Genomic DNA, 15,030 nt, shown 5'->3' on the forward strand with positions numbered 1-15,030 from the left:
TGTGAATGTGAAAGATCTCTGTTAAAATACAACTTCTGAAAATTGACAAACAAGACACCATCACTATCTAAAAGAGATAAATCTCTGGCACGAGCAGACATCCACACCATAGAACAGTATTCAAGTAAAAGAAGGACAAACGACCTAAAACACTTTGCACTGATGTTATACGAGTCAAAAGTTACAAATATGAAGTTTTCATAATAAAACTAATATTGTAATACTTACCTGAACACCTGAATTAGCCCTGGTCACTGACCAGCCCGAACTACATCCCCATAGCTTTTACCCACTAAGTGAGTAATAAACTGTCAGCGTTACCAACACTTACAGGAAAATCTTGTCAAATGAGTTACCTGAAGTACCGTTGGCAACACTTCTACAAGTCCCGGCTGAGTGAGGCCGAGATCCCCAATTGCGTTATCCACTATGCAAATTGAAGTGGGGAGGAGGGTGGGAATCATTCAGGTGTTCAGGTAAGTATTACAAAATTAGTTTTATTATGAAAACTTCATATTGCAATACACTCCCTGAACACCTGAATTAGCCCGAGTAACAAAATTTAGTGGAGGTGGGATCAATCTAATTCAGCCCGACCTGCCATCAGGGAAAGCAGGTAACTCCTTATTCGCCTACTCTGTATAAATGAATGTATCCTCACCTGGTTATCCCACTCGGCAGGTGAGAATGTCTGTAGAGAGAGTACCCCCGACGTCAGTCTCATGTCTAGGTACTGTCTGAGTTGAGCTACCTCTCATGTGGTATTCAAACCTCCTCATGGATAGAGAGTAGCAAAATAAAACCAACCTACCATGTGGCTAATCACAGCCTCCCATGATTAGTGGAGAACGATGAACCTCCCATGTGGCTAATCAAAGCACTCTCACCTATGGAGGGTCTGAGTCGAGCTACCTCTCACGTGGTATTCAACACTCCTCATGGATAGAGAGTAGCAAAATAAAAACCAACCTACCATGTGGCTAATCACAGCCTCCCATGATTAGTGAAGAACAATGAACCTCCCATGTGGCTAATCAAAGCACTCTCATTTATGGAGGGTCTGAGTCGAGCTACCTCTCATGTGGTATTCAAACCTCCTCATGGATAGAGTAGCAAAAAAATAAAAACCAACCTACCATGTGGCTAATCACAGCCTCCCATGATTAGTGGAGAACGATGAACCTCCCATGTGGCTAATCAAAGCACTCTCATGTATGGAGAATGCGTTGAACCTCCCATGTGGCTAATCAAAGCACTCTCATGTATGGAGGGGTGCGATGAACCTCCCATGTGGCTAATCAAAGCACTCTCATGTATGGAGGTACAAGAACCTCCCATGTGGCTAATGTAGCACTCTCATGTATGGAGGGTAGCCTCCCATGTAGCCTCTCAGGAGGAGAAGTTGAGTGTGCAGGATCTTGAGTTCTTCGTCGTCCGTTGCCGCCGATGTCTGCTCAGAAGAGGTTGAAGAAACTAAACCTGTCCACTGGATCTGCCTATCTTCACAGTACTAAAGTCAAACTTAATATTCTTACTATGAACCCCGACTAACAGAGAATCCAAAATTCCAAATTTCCTGACTACATTCATTACCTATAGTTCCCCCCACCCTAAACATTACTATGCAATTATAAGATCGAGCTGGTCGTCGCCAAGGGAACAAGCGAGAAATTCTTCCAAGAAAACTGAACATCTTTAGGTAGAAGTCGTGAAAAACGACACCGACTTCAAAGTGGCCGCCGCTAAGAACCTCCGCACTAAGAGAGTACCCCCTTAGCTAAATGAACGCACCCATGATAGAAGGGTTAGCGGCTACACACGGACTAAGAGAATAACTTTCATGTACAAAGGAGAACGATGCATCTCTCAAGTGACTATTCAGAGCCTACCCATTAAGGAGGGAATGAGGCAGTGTGCCGAGCCGATGACCCTCCGCCCCGCAGGTTGCAGCAAAGGCCGACAAGCGCAAAAGTATCCCAGCGCCGACAAAACAACCTAGGCTAGCCTATGAGAGCACCTCTTTGGACTCTCGTAGGGAAACTATCAAAGACTAGGATACTTAAGATATTCTGAACTCAAGTTCATGTGATTATACTATCACTGTTGCTTAAGATTCTAAAGCCTAAAAAAGGAATTTTTCTATCTGGTTAACCTAATAATCACCGCACTACGTGAATACTACCTTAGCTAAATGTGCGCACCCTAGATAATACGACTTCGCCGTTAAACGTGGACTAAGTGAATAACCTTCCGAGTCTTCACACGAAGAGAATACCACCTCAGCTAACTGAATGCACCCTAGACAGGAGAATTTGCCACTATATGAAGTGGGGCAAATTGAACGTCTCTTAAGTGAAGGAAGAAAACAAAGACGGACTCGCAAGCAACTACCTCCAGAATAGAAGACTCTGAACCATTCCTTAGAAAAGAAGATGAAGTGGACATACTCCGAATACTGTGCGGTAAGGCATAAACCTCGCACCACACGAGAATCGTGAAGTGTTCCCGCAACTGTGTTCGTGTAGTGAGCGCTTATGAACCAGGAACCAGGAACCATTTCTCCGAAAGTAACTAATCGCTTCCTTCGAAAGCGGACGGGAAGGATTCCGCGGAGAGACAAGAAGTGTACACGGAAGCGGACGGAGTTTATCAACCTTTAATAATTATTCACATCGGACATAAAGATATCCCTGCTGATGCCGGAACCGAACACTTGCAGATAAAGAACCTTAAATGAACGAAGCAGAGTTTAAGCCTCGGCCACGACTTCCGGAAGAACAGAAATACTTATCATTTTCCGCCTAGGAAACTGGCCTAGGAAACTTCCTGAAGCTTGCCCATTGTTTTATCTGCAGCTAAAGCCGAAAGAAAGAAATAAAACACCTAACCAATCATCTTAACATTAGAACTTTCGACAAATCTCACGAGGGAGCCCGAGGGAACGTAACAAGTCAATAAAGATCTTACTGCTAGAAATTTCAGGGAAAAAGAAAAATGTACTGCAAAATGCTGAGCGGTAGCCAGCAATAGCCAAAAACGGAAGAATCTTGACTTTCAGAAGGAATAAGAGAAAACCAGCTATTTCAGTTATGGCAGGCCTCAAGATGGAATAACCTTCCTTACGACACAGACTTCCCCATGTCAAGTTGACCTGGTAAAGCTATGGGTTGACTTTTGAAGCTGAAGGAAACACTGTCTAGACATAACTTAAGAGTGTCTGGACTGTCAGCTGTTCGCTCGGCAGTCGCCCGCAACAAGGTTGATCACGCAAGAGTTTGGATGATAATGGTGAAAATGCGGTTGTCTAAAAGATCTTCCGCATGAGGAGGAATATCGGAACTTCCATAAGGAGCATTAGGAATTCCAGAACCGAGGGTGTTAGAGCCAGCAAGGAGCTAGAGTCACAGACGTCTTGACACTACCGCATTTCCTGATTACCTGATGAATGAGACCGAATGGCGGAAAGTATACACCTCTAAGTTCTAATGATCTTGTTCCCCCCGAGTTCTCAGATACGACACGGCAGTTACGATGTCGCAAGCAGACCCACTATTGTCTTGCGCACTAGGACTGAGAAACACCTGAGGGCTTCCTTATAGCCCTGAGGTTCCTGAAGGTTATGACTCCTCTCGTTCCCAATCCCTCCAGAGAACCGAAGCCTGGGTTCCTCCAAGGTTGCTCCCCAACCTTGATATGAAGCATCTGAGTACAGATGAACGTCGGGAAGAGGGGAGACTATAGACCTTCCGGATGTCAGATGCGCTTCTCTGACTATCACAGACGATCTGACAAGCGAGAATCGTTCCAGATTATACCTGTATTCTCGATGTGTAAGTCCCAGCGATTCCTGAGACATACCTGAAGAGAAAACATGCGGAGACACAAGACCCTGGAATGAGAGAGAGAGAGAGAGAGAGAGAGAGAGAGAGAGAGAGAGAGAGAGAGAGAGAGAGAGAGAGAGAGAGAGAGAGGGGGGGGGACATTCTCCCTAAAAGGCTTCTTCAAGTGGGTACCGGCTGTTCCCTGTTAAACAGGAACCCTCTATTTCCACATTTTGTACTTTCAACGATGCATATTTGCCGAAACTGGAGACATGAGTTAGAAGCAACAAGTTCGTTATACTGGCCACATCCCTTGAACCCGGAGCAGCCACACTAATCATAGCTTGCTGTGACGCTACTGCTGACGACGGCTACATGAAATAGACCATGGAGGAGATATCCTCCTCGCTAAAAGACTGTTGCAGAGCGCAAAAGGCACCCACAACAGAACCCTCTCCGAATGTCCGGATAGTGAGGCGGAAGCTTCAAAAGAAGCCCCTCCTCTTCTGCCAAAGAACGTTGTATAGTCAGGCGACATGTTAACCTGGTATGCCAGCCTTACTGACACCGAAGTGAAGAGGTGTCAGGCAGTACCGGACCGGAGGGAGAAATCATCTTGTTTGAGCAACTACCGGTTCTGTCGCATATAGTGACTCGAACATCGTTGCTTCAGTAGTGTAAGCTCCTCCGGAACCTTGGATTGAGGATACGTGAGGATGAAGTCTACCATCCGCTTATACTCATTCTCATTGGCTGAAGGAGAACTAATATCCGGTACCGGATCCTCTTCTTCAAATGAACAATCCTTGTCGGACTGGTTCGACTGAGCCGGAGGATTGTCGGACTGGTCCGACCGAGCCGGAACAGAAAGAGGCAGGCCAATCCCTAGCAAACGCCGAACTCGAAAACCCGGAACTGCTACACCTGGGTGCGTGAGAAGGACAACTGACGTATCAATCGCGAACATACTGGAGGCACCAAAGTCTAGGTTGAGCAAACCCCGCACCACCCAACAGGGATGACGCAACACCTGGGCAGACCACGCCCACTCCTGAGAGAGAAGAGGCCGCAACACCCGAACCACTCAAATCCGGATGTATCAAAACCGCATGAGAGTGGGAATCCGAAACTGAAGACCCGGAACCAACATGGATGCCTAGACGGAGGGACAGAGAAAACCTGCCAGAAAGTTGAGAAAGAAGAAGCCGGAGGAAGAAGAAGCCATACTCGGAGTAACCACCAGAGCACCCAACTCCGACGTTGGACAGATGGAGAAGGTCCCAACCGGACCGAAACTCAAAGGAGTACTGAAGGGGAAGTTACGAGGTACCGAACCGAAGGTAACAGAAGAAGGTAGTTACCAACTATCCTGGAGAATGGAAAGGCTGTGGAAACTATCGGTGCTGATACACTGAACGCTGGCGCAGGCAAATCGCCGACTGCCATAGCATCCGCAAGAATCGCGGAGGATACATTACAATTAGGAAACTATTGGTGCTGATACACTGAACGCTGGCGCAGGTGAATCGTAGACTGCCGTAGCATCCACAAGAATAGCGGAGGATACATTACAATGAGGAAACTATTGGTGCTGATACACTGAACGCTGGCGCCGGCGAATCGCCGACTGCCGTAACATCCGCAAGAATCGCGGAGGATACATTACAGTTAGGAACCCATAAAGAATGAAATAAGGAGTTGCTGAAGCCTCCGCAAACAACTGAGAAGCAACTAGACCGGATGCCTGAGAAACCACCGGATTTGCAAAAGGTGATAAGACGATGGATCCGTAAAAAGTACCCCTTCCCTTAACCCAGAAGAGAGAGAGGGGGGGCCGCTGAGCTCTAAAATACAGGGTTGAAGCAAGAAAGCCTTGCTCTGCTGAGTTAAAAGCCAAGACAACAGGATGCGCAACAAAGACCCCGAGAGCCCCCCAAAGAGCGGACCGAAAAGAATATTGAGAAGGGCAATGGAAGAAGGCTTAGAAGAAAAAAAAAGGGGGGGAAAACGGGAAATTTCCGTAACGGCCGAAGAGGCCATAGATTTCAAAGAAAATAGACTGGTTCTGTTCCCCCTGCCCCTGATAATCTTGATAGACATTATCAAATCAGAAAATTCGAAGAAAATAGCCTGGTCCTGTTCCCCCCGCCCCTGATAATCTTGATAGACATTATCAAATCAGAAATTCTTTAAGACATGATCATGAATATTGAAAAACCCTGATCGCCAGAATTACCACCATTGCAAGACGAACGAAATTTTAAACCCCCAAAGGAAAAGGAACCTTCGAAGGAGGAGTATTCAAGGAAAACAAAAATTCAGAACCAGATACATCAGAAACCAAATCTGAACGACCCTCCACGGATCTGGAAACCTTTGTTGCACAGAGCACAAAGCAGGAAATAAAACCGACGATTGATCTGAATGAGAGACCTAAACCCAAAGAAGACCACGCTCAACTACTTTCCTGAATACTTCCTAATTAGAATTCCTACCCTTCTGAGTGATTCCTAATTCTAAATCCACCTTAGAACTTACGCTTTTAGAGGGAAGGGGGAAATCTGCTACCAACACTGCCTGCTCCGCCAGGGGCCGGTAGATCCTACCTTCCGAGGTTTGCGGTTCTCCATGACCCCGGCACCCGTTAGGCTGGTTCTGGAACAGGCAGGGGCTGAAAAAGAACGATTAGTATCTACAACACTATTACTACTATCCTTATCTCTAGTTTCCGTTAATTTAGTCATAAAGCTAGAAAAATAGACTAGACATACTCAGCTAGTAATTTGTCCTCTAACTTTTTGAATAATTCTTCCATCTAATCTACCGACCAAGACTGATACTACACTGTCTTCCTACATAAAAACACAAACAGAATGTCGATCGTGTTTGAGGGTACTTATCCTACGCTTGCAGGACGTGTAGGGATGATGAGCGTCAGCATCTCCAACAGTAGAAGGCTCTGTCGTCGAAGATGTAAACGAAGTTGAAGTATCGGCGCTAGCAGACGGCGACGTCTTCTTGTTTGACTTATCCAATCGAATCCAAAGTACCGATCCCAAAGTCAAAATCGGGAGAGAAGTTCCAAATCCTATCAATAAAGTATCCATCCAGGAGAAAATGCGTTGAAAACAGTCCAAATCGTGATCTGATGTCCAAAAACTTGAATGGGGGTCGGGCTAAATGACCAAAAGTTCGCCTGATGTGGGACACACCCACACAGCATGGCGAACAAAAAGCAATTGGGGATCTCGGCCTCACTCGGCCGGGACTTGCAGCAGTATTGCCAACTGTACTTCAGGTAACTCATTTGACAAGATTTTCCTGTAAGCGTTGGTAACGCTGACAGTTTATTACCCACTTAGTGGGTAAAAGCTATGGGGATGTAGTTCGGGCTGGTCAGTGACCAGGACTAATTCAGGTGTTCAGGGAGTGTATTGCAATAGAATAGTTAAAGCTTCAGACTCATTCACCAATGTCCCACCCACCTGAAGGGGAGGATGGGGTGGAAAATCTGTATGAGATCTGCTAATCAATAGAGTGTTTGTTTTACTGGAGTTCAACCTCATTACCGACTGGCTACACCATTCATTGATCCGGTCCCTGTCCTGATTGAAGGCTAAGGCCAGCTTCATTTCCCATAAGTGGAGACTTCAATACACCCACAATTGTTGCATCATTGGCATACTGAACAATCTTGTTTTCCAGGCCAACAACCACATCACTTGTATACACTAAAAATAACAGTGGACCAAGAACACTACCCTGTGGAACTCCAGACACAACAGCAACTCCATCAACAGCAACTCGCTGCTGCCTACCTGTAAGGAAATCTTGAAGTAATCCTAAAACATATCCACCCACTCTAAGACTCTGAAGTTTATAATTAAATTCCTTGCAATTTACTAAATCGAAAGCAGCACTAAAATCTATTTTAATTATTCTGCACTCAAAATCCTTGTCAAGGTTCTCTTGAAAATGGCATGTCAAGTCTAAACGATCATCGCAGGTACCTAACTGCTTCCTGTATGCATATTGACTACCAGCTAACAATCCTTTAGATTCCACATACTTATATAGTGGCTTAAAAATAAGTTTTTCTGCAACTTTGGAGTGCACAGGGAGAATATAAACAGGCCAGTAGTTACTGCAGTCTGCAGATATGCCATTCTTAGGAACATGCACTGTATTACTAAGCTTGCACTCATCCGTAAAGATACTACGCTGACATAAAAATCTACGGAATCTACTAATCTTGGGAGACAACATGCTATAAACTATTTTACAAAATAATGGGAAGAAACCATCAGGATCTTCTCCACCCCAGCTATAAAGATTACAAAGAATTTTCTTAACATCCCTAGACCAAAATGCAAATTTTGTAAGAATAGGATCAGGATGGCAAGTATCATGGAGAGGGACATCCTCAGTTGACTGCTTAGCTTCAAAAGCTTGATGAAGCAGTTCAGCCTTTTCCCTAGGGCCAGTAACCAATCTACCATCATCTGTCAGTAGTGGTGGAATGGAATACAAGCCTGACCCAAGAACAGATGATGCCAATTAGGTCCACCACAGATGAGGCCAATTGTCCGGTTCGGAGACACACACACTGGAAGTTGAAGGTTCTTACATGTGACAAACAGGTCCACTTCCAGATATGGAAGCATGTTAGCAATTAATTGGAAGTAGTGACTGCCTAACATCCACTCAGTCGAGGTTGTTGTATCCCCTGATAGAGGGGCTGCTATTGCACTGAAAGACCTTGTGGGGTGAAATGCAGACAAGTGCCACTTCTTTGCTTACACCATCTGAAGGATGGATAGCAATACTGCACTGAGAGGAGATGAACACGAGCCCGACCTCTTGATGCAGGGCATCATAGTCCTGTTATCTAGGACCAACAAAATGTGTGTCCCTTTTTGGAGGTTTCAGTTTTCTAAGAAATAGAAAAACAGCCAATAGCTCCAGAAAGTTGATATGACACTTCCTTAGAGCAGGTGACCACCTCCCTGCTACCTGACAATCCTCCTAGTGGCCTCGCCAACCTGTCAAGGAGGCATCCGTGTGCATTACCACTTGTACAGACAGAGGAGTCACGGCAACCTGATTTGCCAGAAACCCCTTCCAGGTCCACCGCTGGAACATTTCCCCAACTTTTTGACTCCTCTGATGAAGTCAATCACGAATCTTTTACCTTTTATGCAATTGTCAGAATTTGTTTATATTTTTAGTTACACTCTGAGGATTGGGTCTACCACAGATGCGAACTGTAACAGACCCATTATATGCTCCAACTGACGTCTGAAAACGCTGGGCTGCACAAGAAACCTTTCTAGTTCCTTCCTTATTCTGTTTTGAGTATTGGTGGAGAAAGACAACTGGCTGTGAAGAGTATCCCAACAAGTCCCAGCCACTGGAAGTGTCTGCTGGGTGTAAGGCAGGATTTGTTCTTTTCTGAGTTCCTGGACAACTACTGTTGTCAACTTTGTAAAGATTCTTGGGGCAATGTTTAACCAAGCGGGCATAACCCTGAATCTGTAAGTTACCTTACCTTATCCAGAACCCTAAAGAGGGAACGGCAATAGGGACATGTCAGTATGCGTCTTTCAGATCTATACAGTCCACGTCCCTTGCGGAATGACTGAACATACTTGGGCAACAGCAGTCATCCAGAAACTGTGGCAAAAATATGTTTGCTCAATTTTGATAGGTTGAGGATCACCCTCCATTTTGAGGAATCCTTCTTGGGGACACTGAAGAGACATGCTTGGTGGCAAATATATGTTTCTCTATGGCTCCTTTTAAAAGGGCCTTCTGGATGTGATCTTCCAAAGAGGGGTCTGGTTCTTGGAAAACTTCTTTAAAGGGGGTAGCAGATGAGGGCATTTCCACCCTAGCCCATTTAGGATTATACTGTGTCCCCAAGGGGAGGACTTCCATTGCATGTGATGGTGCAGAAGACAACTCCCGACCATACCATCCTATTGGGGTCCACCTTTTTCCTTGCCTTTAATAGGCATTCCAGGAGTTGCTTTTCCTTTTCCCGGCATGAGTGTCTTTGCCCACTTTGAAAGGGATGCTCTTGCTGCTGTTGCCCCTTCTGTTGTTGGAAGGTTCCTTTAAGGGCGACTAGAGGCTTGTATGACTCTTACCAAGGAGAGCGTATTTTGTACACTTCTGTTGTCAGGCTCGTTCACAGATGCGAACCACAATAAGCTCCTCAAAAGGGTCCTTACAGAAGGGGTTAGAATGTAATAAGGAAGATACATTGGGGAGTGACATATTGGAGTCTGCCCTGTTTCCATTCTGGCCTTTAGGTGACACACTAGAAATCACAGAGTGCTCCCTACAGGGTCTGCATAAATGTTTTGGATACAGCAGCAAACATTGTTCTAGAGGGTTCTGGAAGCCTTCTCATAGAAACCTCCAGCATACTAATAAAGGTTATGATATTGAAGAAGTGGAGCCTAGCATGAAATTCAGCTAATGCTGTCCCTTCTGAGATTTTTCTCACAGAGGCCCTAAACTATTGAGTAGCCATATCCAGAGGGGGCTTTTTTGTATCAAAGGGAAGGACAAGTGTTGTCCATTTCTTAGTAGGATTATCAGATACCAGGATGACAGAGACAAACGGTCTAATTCTGCTATTAGCTCTCGTTTCCCAGTTACCACAAAATTCTGAAAATTTGCCTTCACATGATTAATTGTTTTAAAAGTGAAGGAACAGAGGGCTGGGGCTACCTGGTGAGAGTATTGGGTCTTATCTAAAATAAGACGTAAAACTTCATTTTACACTGACCTGACAAAAGATCTTTTCTATGGCTTTCAGTGCTACATTCGTAGGTAAGATAACCATCTCCTTTGGTGGTTTCTCAATGCCTACTGAAGGAGGGCTTAAGCGCCATTCAGTATTCGGAAACACTGCCCTGTCCAGAAACTTTACATGTTGGACTTCAGCCATGGTTTTCCATTCATTAATAAGGTTTTTACCATCAGGAGAGACGATACACATCAAGGCATCATGCCAAGGGTTATCAGTATCATCAGGGCCAGTTACTGGAGTCCCTACTATCCTTTGATTTTGAAATTTCCTATCCCGAACTGGCCTTATTGTTGCACCAGCTGGAGCTCTAAGACCAGACTCTGCCCGGACAGGCTGTGCAGCCACTTGATTCCTTTGTTTAAAGGCTGAGAATTTCTTACATCAGTGTCCACGACTGACCTGAATTCCTGTTTGGAATCATGGATAACGTCTCTGATATACTGGACTGACGCTCAGTAGCAAGGACATCCTTGATACTGTTCATATTTCCTCACAGAAGTCAGCATAGGCAACAAGTGTTATTTCCCTTGCAGGGGAGCTTGCGCAAACTGATTGTGCCCAGACAGCCGTACTGCGACTGCCTGGCAACAAAGACAGACGTCCTGGATGATTCACTACACCTCTCAGAAGATACGGACACTTCAGACAGGGTTAGGTGGATCCTACTAGGATCCATTCAGTAAATGATTAGCTACATGGGAGATAGATTTCCTTTTGAGGTATCTCTCTCATGTACAGCTGAAGGCTGTGTCCCTGGTTCTTCCAGTAAAATGGACATCTCCCCCAAGTTATGACTCCTCTTCTCCATCAGAAGGGTTCACCTGGGTGGCACTAGGAACCAATGCTTTCGGGTTTTGGCCCAAACATGGGTTCTGCTTGGAAATAGAGGGAAATATATTCTGCTGGAGTTTTGCTGCAAAGATGTAGCCTCCTCCTTCCGTACCTTTACTGAAACCTGAGACCCAACGAGACAGCTTAAAGCGAGCTGTTTCATTCTTAACACTTGTTGCCAGGAGCATGTTACAATTTTCACACGTCTGGCGACCAACCATAATTCCCTTATTCCTACAAGGGATATGTTCATGGCAGGGGGTATGGGCTGCACCCACTGGCAAAATGTGGACTGAGCAATTCGCTGCAGCACATGTAATCAGTGGGTCTTGAATAACAGTGGCCCTATAGTGATATAAGGAACAAGTATTTATTAGAAAATACTTGGTACCAATATCTATAATCACTGTATGAACAATATGCTTAATATATTACATTCATGGATACTATCAAAAATTTTGTTTTTCTCACAAATGTTAGATGTTCTAATCATCTGTAATAACTTAGGCAGCACAACTAACATGAATAGGATAACTTGGGCACAAGTATGTAGCCATATTGCTGTATACTGTTAGCCATCATAACATATGGGTTTTTGTCGTCTAAAACAGTAGTTAAGTATTAAATATATAATTACTACAACAATTTTTGCCTTAAAAGTAAATTCTTAAATGTTAAGCCATTCTATTAGGCCTAAGCTAACTGAATACTGTAAATCTAATTTGCAATTTTATGATTTATTTACTGGGTCTAGGCTACTTGCAGGCCACTGGTAAATAAATCTGCCTAAAAGTAATTTCTTGAATGTTATTCCATTCCATTAGGCCAAAACATTTGCAAATTTATGATTTGTTTACTGGGCCTAGGCTACTGGCCACAGATAAAAGCTATGGGGTACACATGAAAGTACTTCAATGACAATATTTTGCCAAGGGAAAACATTTTTAAAAATAAGCTAGGTGCATATAAATTAAGTACAATTTCAATGCCCGTTATATGACAATGTGAAAGTGTAATGATCACTTAGGAAAACTAACATCACATACGTTTTACCAAGTGATGCTGCCGGCGGTGGGGCAATACCTGCTAGTAGTAGTTCCGTGAAGGAAAACATCGTCTAGTCTGATACAAGTTCCCTGATATTAATGCTAAATAAAGACCATTATCACAAAAAATGATTCAGTTTGGTAATTAAGTACTATAATTAACCAGTTGGTTTTAATTAACACCAAGGTTCGGAAGTTGAACACCAGTGAAAATTGGTTACGCCTCTATGTAGCTATATGAACACTTAGGCTATTAATAATAATAATGGTAATAGCCTACCATACCTACCAAGTAGCCGAGATGGACCCTATTAGGATCCCTAACTACTAAGGTAGGGGGTCATATACTGTACCAAAGATCTTTAAGAACAACACTGTTTAAAAGTAATCTGTAACAAAGATCTTTATGAACAACACTGTTTAAAAGTATTACTTTAACATAATTAAACATTGTTTGTCGGCTAGCAAAGATGGTAGCGTAAACAAAAATTAAACATCGTTCGTCGGCTAGCAAAGACAGTAGCATAAACAAAAACTTATTCTCACCCTGCGGGAGATACCAGCTCCCAAATTCAGCAAAATACGTTACCAATAAAAAAAAAATTTCTTTAACCCTTAAACGCTGAGCCTCTATTTACAAAAGTGTCTGCTGTATGCTGACGGGGTTTGAGAGTTAGCACCGAAGAAGAAAGAAAGTTTTTTTCAAAAAATCACAGCACGCTTAGTTTTTAAGAATAAGAGTTCATTTTTGGCTCATTTTTTTGTCATTGCCTGAACTTTAGTATGCAACCATCAGAAATTAAAAAAAATATCATTATCATATATAAATATTGGAATATATGACAGCGCGAAAAAAGAATTTCATTTATAATTGTATACAAATCGTGCTGTGAGCAAAACGGTTAAAGCTAATGAGTTATTTTTTGTTGTTGTATTGTACACTAAATTGCGATGATTTTGGTATATAACAAATTGTAAAACGATCAAAGCAACACAGAGAAAATATTATCACAAAATGATGCATGAATTCGTAACGCGTGGATGTAATAAAAAGTTTTTTTCAAAAATTCACCATAAATCGAAATATTGTGCTAGAGACTTCCCGTTTGTTGCAAAATGAAGGTAAATGATTGAATATTACTAGAATGTAAGAGTTTTAGCTTACAATTGCATTTTTCGACCATTTCGGTCGAGTCAAAGTTGACCGAAGGTTGAAATTTTGGCACTTATCGTGATTTATATGAAAATACAGGCAGTCCCCGGTTTACGACGGTTCCGGCTTACGACGTTCCGAGGTTATGACACTTTTCAAATATATTCATCAGAAATTATTTCCCGGCTTACGACGCATGTTCCGGGGTTACGACGCGTCGTATGCCGATCCGACGGAAGAAATATGGCCCCAAAACGGCAGAATAATCATAATTTGAAGGTTTTTTTATGTAAAACTCAATAATAATGCAGTTTACATCGTTTTCAATGCACCCAGAGCATTAAAAGTAAGGTTTTCTTATGATTTTTGACGATTTTCGACGATTTTCCGGCTTACGACGATTTTCGGGTTACGACGCGGCGCAAGAACGGAACCCCCGTCGTAAACTGGGGACCGCCTGTATGTCAAAATTGATAAAAGCTACAACCATGAGTTATTTTTTGTTGTATTCTACATGAAATTGCACACATTTTCATATATAAAACTTTATGTAAAGGCTAATAGAAAACAGTGCAAAAATTACGACAAAGTGACTAAAGAATTTCTGAGATTTTCAGCAGAGTTAGCTGATGCTTTCTTTTGGGATAAGAAAGAAATTACAATGCGCAGCTGGGTCACGCTTGTAAACAAAACAACAGCGTGATCCGTGAACTCCCAGCATCCCTCAAGGAGCATGATTTAAAATTTTTTCGCAAACGAGGCCTATAAGTATTTTTCCGTGAATATTTAAAAAAACTCTTTTTAGTCGACATATTTTACGTCCACTCGGCACCCAACAGACAACTTTTGTCGATGTAAAATACGTCCAGTCGGCGTCAAAGGGTTAAACTACAAATTTCCACTGGGACTTAACCCTAAGTACTTGACTTGCTACAGTTAATAACATCTGGAGCACTTATACACGCAAAATTTCAGAGAAGAATGGGAGCTAGTCTGAGGCGAGGTATGTTGTCGACCAAACAATGAACAGCGTGCAGCACGCTGTTGCCACATCTGCAGATTGATAATAGAAATGGACCCTTGGCAGCTACTGTAGACAAGAGAAAGAGCCCTCTTGCCTGAGTCCTATACTCTTTCAGTGTCAACATGCACTATACTGGCCTGACCAACTAGAAGAGAATTCTTTGAAACTGGTTGGTCTATCTTATGGAGGCCCTCTAGGGACTGTGAGAGTAACTCCTTTTGAGGATTCACAACGGCTACACAATTAAAAATGGTGTCATTTTCATTTGACGATTTTGTCTCCATGTGTTGAATTTGGTCTGTTTGTCATGGTAAGCTCATCTATATTTATCATCA

At 43.2% G+C, this 15,030-nt stretch overlaps 1 protein-coding gene across 6 annotated transcripts in view; it reads right to left on the reverse strand.

The window, feature by feature from the left end:
• LOC136854134 (methionine aminopeptidase 1D, mitochondrial) overlaps nucleotides 1-15,030 on the reverse strand; it is a 103,186-nt gene that overhangs the window by 43,264 nt on the left and 44,892 nt on the right. The gene's annotated exons all lie outside the window — the stretch shown is intronic.

Source organism: Macrobrachium rosenbergii, chromosome 3, assembly GCF_040412425.1.
Source record: "Macrobrachium rosenbergii isolate ZJJX-2024 chromosome 3, ASM4041242v1, whole genome shotgun sequence".
NCBI classification, from domain to species: domain Eukaryota; kingdom Metazoa; phylum Arthropoda; class Malacostraca; order Decapoda; family Palaemonidae; genus Macrobrachium; species Macrobrachium rosenbergii.